Genomic DNA, 7,064 nt, shown 5'->3' on the forward strand with positions numbered 1-7,064 from the left:
ACCCTAACTCGCACTCGCACACGCGCGCGCGCGCGCGCGTGCGCGCGCGTGGCGTGGGCGATGAGGCGCAATGTGGCGCTTTGATGGCGTACTTTGCACTTCGCATCGCCGCGAGCCGCCTTTGTATTTTTGACTGCGTGCGCGTGGTGAAGCAAGGGCTGCAAGGACCAGGTGGTTGTAACGTGGGATGCATGCGCATGACCCTGGTGGGTCCGCGCGGAGTGGCGCATGACGTGGTAGTCATGCGCGCGAGTACACGAAGGAGCGCGGTTGCGCGCATGGTGCATGCGCACTGAGGTGACGTGCGCGGCGCACCTAAGTGAGCCAAAACAGCGCGACTGTGTGGCGTGCTCGTAGAGGCTCACAGGTGACGTGGCAGTGATTATACAAAGAATTCAAATGCATGTATGCTTGTGTATACGTGAAAGTGAGAAGGCTAAAATACTCTGTAAGGTGGATGAGACAGATATGGCAGAGCACCTTAGAGTAAGAATTTTAGTTTATAATTTGGTATTCATATTAAATTTTGTAATCATACTCAAAATCACATTGAGTATTTTATCTTCCAGATAAGATTGAAGAAAGAAGAGGCACATCTGTATACAAACATAAAGGTTTTAGTTCCCATCGTTGCTCTCTTTTGGATTACTATTTTAGATTCACAAAATCTTTAATTAACTTGAAATATGATGAAACTAGGTTGCTTGTGATGGGGATCTTCATAAACAGATTGGGAAACATATATATTTTGATCTAGTGGATCTTGATAAAGTTCGTATGCAAAATCAGCCCTCTTTTGCTCTATTCCAGGTACAATCTTTTGTTATTATCATACATAATTCAAGTAGCATTTTGTAATGTGGTATTTTATAAATCTGAAGATCTGAAAATTTTACAGGAGGAAGTTGCTAAGGAATTGGGAGTACCTATGCAATATCAGCGATTTTGGCGGTGGGAAAAACGCTCTAATCATACTTATCGCACTGTTCGTCCATTGTCACCTCAGGAAAAAGCTCTGCCAATAAGCACTTTTTTACCTCTACCTTTAATATGGTTTTAATAGGTGTTGATCAGTTAATTAAATAAACTAATAATGTTAAATATGGCAAAAAAGAGTTTCTCAAGTTGATCGAACCCTCGTCTAATATTCATCTTTAATATATTGATCTTCGGAATCTTGTTTTAGTGAATCTGTAATCATGAATCATATCAAATTGTATAATTCATACTAGAAGTATACAGCAAATTTATTGCAAACATGCATAAACTGACCACACAAAATCTGTTGTGAAGACACTATTTCTATGCTATTAATCAATATCAGATGGCCTCCGAGTGAGGTCAATGATTAATTTTTGCGTGAGTCTGAAGAGAAATATTGGGATCCCTTGCAGACGCCCTGTGATCACAACTTCTGCTTGAAGTGCTTTGAGAAATGGGTTGGTGAGGGGAAGCATACTTGCGCCATGTGTCGCACTACAATTCCTCTTAAAATGACTAGTCAACCCAGAATCAATTCATCACTTGTAATTGCAATTAGAATGGCAAAGATGACTAGATCAAATTGCCCACGTGATTGTTATAGTTTTAGCATATGAAAATTGTAAAACGGATTCTAATCATATGCGTTGGATCATAATTTTGCAGGGATGAAAATGGAGCCCGCCCGAGACCTTTTGATGTAGCGCGTGATACGGAAACAAAGATCAAACACGTTGATTCAGAGAATACCCGTGTGTTCTTCCCCAACCCCCAAGATTCCACCCAAAAGGCACGGAATTTGAAGTGAAAAAACTGATTGTGTCAAAATTCAAGTCTGAACTTTTCATTAGCTTTAGCAACATATAAATAGAGACCGAAATTCGAAAATGGGCCTAAAACACACTTGGGCAAAAAACTAGAACAAAATAAAAGTCAAAAAAACCCACTAAAAACACAAAACATAAAATAACTCATGGAAATAAGCCTTTTTTGGCCCGGACGATGACCCAAACCGACGTAGGCGTTTGCAGCAAGATGGAGCTCGTTCTCACGTTCATTTCGCCTGGTCGCACGCCCAAAACGAACCCCTGTAGCCCAAGTCAGAACCATTTTAGTGAAGCCCCTTTTGTTACACGATCTTCGGCCTCCAAATACAAAATAGCCCGCTCCTCCACACTTGGGCCCGCATCACCTTTACCTGTCTTTAAGGAGCTGAAGGATGCAAGTGATGTGATAGAGAGGAAGGGATCCCCATCTTGGGGTTATGATGTAACATTATCTAACTTGCGTTTTTTTTTGTACAAGTTATGTTTGTTGAGCTGCTGCCAATAAGAATCACTTCTGCTATGTTAACTTCTAACTTAAAAACTGAGCCAAGCCGAGTTCAAGCTCAATTTTCAGATTGGTTATGTGTCTAATATTTTGTAGTTGTTATTCCATGTTAACCATAGGTAGCTAGTTTTGATTATTAGCACAGTTGACTATATTGTTATTGATGGACTTCATAATGTGCAGTGCAACTCTTATCTTTGAGGTGGAGCTGGTGGCTTGTAGGCCAAGAAAAGGTTCTAGCGTGGCCAGCGCCTTAGATGAACGCGCTTCATTAAGGGTAAAAAAGGTAAAACCTCATTTCTCACATAAAACGCCATGGAAAAATAAAACCCCAAATAAATACAAAATGTCAATTTTATCACTGCGTACTTTTTCCTGTGTTTTTATTTAAGCTCTCTGCTACAAAGACGCCACAAAATATTAAACGCCATAATATATAACGCCAAACCTTACGTCCGGATAAATGATAATTACATTTTTTGTTATAAAAATAATATCCCGCCTAAACTACGCGCCAAAAAAATTCTTTAAATAGAAACGTCTCACCACCTTCCGTTTATCACACCAAAAAAACACACAAAAAACATAGTGGTTCCTAAAAAAATACAACTCAATTTAAAACGACAAAATATACAACGATGGCAAACATCTTTTCTTTGATACTCAGTAATGTTCTGCATGAAGTTTCGCTTAATGATTTGTTACATGAGTGTACTAAGGTTTTGCTGCATGAGATGGACAAAATTCAAAAAAGAGGGACTGATGACACCCGTATGTCATTCTGTCATCTTTGTTCTTGAAGAAGGTTTGGATGATTAGAAGAGACCTATACTAGTGTAAATGCTACTTTGGCCTCGATGATTATAAGGAAGACGACGGGCAGATAGCATCCACCCACAAAGGGTTGATCTATATCTCCAACATCCACAAAGACACTTCAACACATGAATAAAGAAAATAAACCAAGCCAAACCCAAAACGCCATTTATTTGTCATAGTTCTTGTAGTTTCAAAAGATAAAAGAGACTGATGAAACTGAATATTTAAATCATAAATTGCTTCTACTTTGTTTTTTTTATTTAATTTTCTTTATCTGTTGTTTGTTTTGTAATTTCAGTTAATAAACAACAAAAGTACATTAATACTATAATGAAATATATAATAAAATGCCAAAATGAGCAAATGCTTGTAAAATGCCATGATGCCATTATAAAAAAAAGCGAGAAACAATGTGCAAAGAATATAAAACAAAAAAAAGTCCAATCATTATCTAACCGCCATTGGAAAACAAAACGCCATAATTACAGCCGTCTAGATTAGACGTGTTATACCATAAAAACAGTTGAGTCTGAAAAACAAAACACGGTAACTGCAAAAAACAGTAAAATGAAACGACGGAAAACATAATTACTAACATTTATTATATTGAAAGCAAAATACTTTATTTATCTTTTTAAAAACGACATAATTACCTGTCATGCGCGGGAAAAAAGTCAATATAAAAGAAGACCATGAGAACACAAGCTCAAACACGCCAAAAACATTGACTAAACACCACATATTGTCCAAAACACCAAAAACTTTAAAAATGGCTAAGGTTATTGTATGGAGGTTTGAAAGGAAAGAGAAACGATTCATCTTCTCTGATAGGACTTAAAAGACAAACTTTGTAGCGCGCCTATCCTCTCATTGCCGGAAGGCACAGATGAATTTGTGGTTTTTTGCGACGCTTCCATCCAAGGACTTGGTTGCGTGTTGATGCAACGTGACAAGGTCATTGCCTACGCATCGCGCCAACTTAAAGTTCACGAAAGGAACTACACTACGCACGACTTGGAATTGGGAGCAGTTGTTTTCGCACTTAAGATGTGGAGACATTACCTGTACGGTACCAAGTGCACCATTTACACCGATCACAGGAGTCTCGAGCATATCTTCAAGCAAAAGGAGTTAAACATGCGACAAGCCGATGGGTCGAGCTCTTGAACGATTATGAATGCGCTATCAAGTATCACCCGGGAAAAGCCAATGTTGTGGCCGACGCCCTTAGTCGAAAGGATACTACACCTAAGCGAGTACGTGCGTTACAGCTTACCATTCACTCTAACCTTTCCGCTCAAATTCGTGATGCCCAGGTTGAAGCATTGATAGCAGAAAACATCAGGGCTGAGTCCGTGCGAGGATCAAGGAAACAGTTAGAACAAAAGGAAGACGGCGCCTACTATGTTAACGGACACATATGGGTTCCACTTTATGGAGACTTACGCGAGCTTGTGATGGATGAAGCAAATAAGTCTCGTCATTCAGTACATCCTGGTTCGGATAAGATGTACCACGACCTAAAGACTACATACTGGTGGCCTGGTATGAAAGCTAAAATAGCAACCTATGTCAGTAAATGCTTGACTTGTGCTAGAGTCAAGGTCGAATACAAGAAACCATCAGGCCCACTCCAACAACCAGAGATCCCAAAATGGAAATGCGCGCAAGTTTCCATGGATTTCGTTACTGGCCTGCCTAGATCTCAACGCGGAAATGATACCATTTGGGTGATCGTGGATCGACTGACTAAGTTTGCACATTTCCTGGCTATCAAAGAAATGGATAAGTTTTCTACCCTAGCAGACATCTATCTAAAGGAAGTAGTGTCAAGGCACGGAGTGCCAACCTCCATCATTTCTGATCGTGACTCACGTTTTACCTCTGAATTGTGGCAAGCCATGCACAAGTCCTTTGGTTCTCGATTAGACATGAGCACGGCATATCATCCACAGACGGATGGGCAATCTGAACGCACTATCCAAACTCTTAAAGACATGCTTAGGGCATGTGTAATTGATTTTGGTAATGGCTGGGAAAAACACCTCCCGTTAGTGGAGTTTTCGTATAACAATAGTTACCACACCAGTATCCAGGCCGCTCCGTTCGAGGCATTGTATGGACGGAAGTGTCGATCATCTCTCTGTTGGGCAGAAGTTGGTGACAGCCAAATCACAGGCCCAGAACTTGTAGTGGATACAACTGAAAGGATTGCTCAGATACGACAACGAATGGCGGCAGCTCGTGACCGTCAGAAAAGCTATGCTGATAAGCGAAGGAAACCACTCGAGTTCCAGGTTGGAGATCGAGTGCTACTTAAAGTCTCACCTTGGAAAGGTGTAGTTCGTTTTGGCAAACAAGGCAAAATCAATCCGCGTTATGTCAGACCGTTCGAAATCATTGAGAAAATTGGCAAAGTCGCTTACAGGCTGAATCTACCGACAGAACTCAGCGGAGTTCACAACGTATTCCACTTGTCAAATCTGAAAAAGTGTCTGTCAGATGAGACCCTCATAGTTCCCTTAAAGGAGCTCACTATCGACGACCAGCTGCGATTCGTCGAGGAACCAGTAGAGATTACTGACCGAGATGTTAAGGTCCTCAAGCATACCAGAATACCTCTTGTTCAAGTTCGTTGGAATTCCCGCCGTGGCCCAGAGTATACCTGGGAACGAGAAGACCAAATGAAACTCAAGTACCCTTAGCTGTTTAAGAAAAGTGCAACCACTACTGACACTGAAGCTACTGCAGAATTTCAGGACGAAATTCCAAACCAACGGGGGAATGATGTGACACCCCAGGAAAACCAGGAAACCACGCAACTCAACTAGCTTCCTCAGTAACCACGTGCTAAATTTCGGAACGAAATTCTCTTAACAGGGGGAGAATGTGACAACCCTCATAATTACATGTATCAGTACGATCAATTAATGTTAATTAAAGTGCTTGATGACTGTGCTGAATTACTTAACTGCTTTCTGATTACTGCATCATACTTACATGTGCTTGTAAACATACTAGTCTCGTGCAGAAAATTGACTAAATAATCCTGTATGCTTTCCCAAGTGTTGGGAATTAAAAATGTTACAAAAAGATATATATAGGACGCTAAACGGAATAACTCAGCGCTTTAACGAACCGGTATCTAACCGAACAACCGGACATTACCCGAAACATCAAAATATTGCTAAATGCATTGTTTTATTATTTTTGAGCTAGTTATGGTCCCCAAACATCATAACACTTCTTTTCTTCATCAACTTGCATCTTGTTCTTCCCTAGCCATAGTGCTAGTAGTAAGTTCCATTGATCTTATTTTTACTCACAATTTTAGTGGTTAAAGTATAAAGTAACTTGGTAAACTAAAGATCATAAAGAAACATAAGCATAAACATGAACATAAAGCTCTAAAACATGAAGATCAAGTTGTTCAAGTGTATGTATTGAGTTCGTTTGTTGATTTCTTGTGTTTATGGTGTAGATCACCATATGAAGCTTGCTAGATGATTATTAAACACATGATCTAGCAAGTGTAAAGATAGATCTTGAGAAATTTGTAATGATCATCCTTTATGTTAAACATGAACTTGAAATAAAGATGTTTTAAGTGTTTAATAAAATCTAGAAACGTATTGTTAACAAGAAAAATACAAGAAGAAATATTTTTTAGAAAATCTTCATACAAGTTGTGAAGATCTAAATCCTTCCAGAATGATATTTTTATATAAATATCCACACTTTAAAGGGGTAGCTAAACTTACTAAGTACACTAGTAAGTTACTACAAAGTTTCAAGTTCATAACATAGTGTAAATTTCATATTTTGGACATATGGTAAGTGTTGAATGATTTGTTGATGATTGGTGATGATTTTACAAAAGAAAATGATATGCTAATAAGCATGGACACCGCCGCCTCCCAAACTAGTATCCT

At 39.4% G+C, this 7,064-nt stretch overlaps 1 long non-coding RNA gene across 1 annotated transcript; it reads left to right on the top strand.

The window, feature by feature from the left end:
- The first annotated feature begins 408 nt into the window (after positions 1–408).
- LOC118487556 lies at positions 409–805 on the top strand. The gene is made up of 3 exons (XR_004881891.1): positions 409–486; positions 570–614; positions 700–805. It is a non-coding gene; the product is annotated as an uncharacterized LOC118487556 (long non-coding RNA).
- The last annotated feature ends 6,259 nt before the right edge of the window (positions 806–7,064 follow it).

This window comes from Helianthus annuus, chromosome 2, assembly GCF_002127325.2.
Source record: "Helianthus annuus cultivar XRQ/B chromosome 2, HanXRQr2.0-SUNRISE, whole genome shotgun sequence".
NCBI lineage: Eukaryota > Viridiplantae > Streptophyta > Magnoliopsida > Asterales > Asteraceae > Helianthus > Helianthus annuus.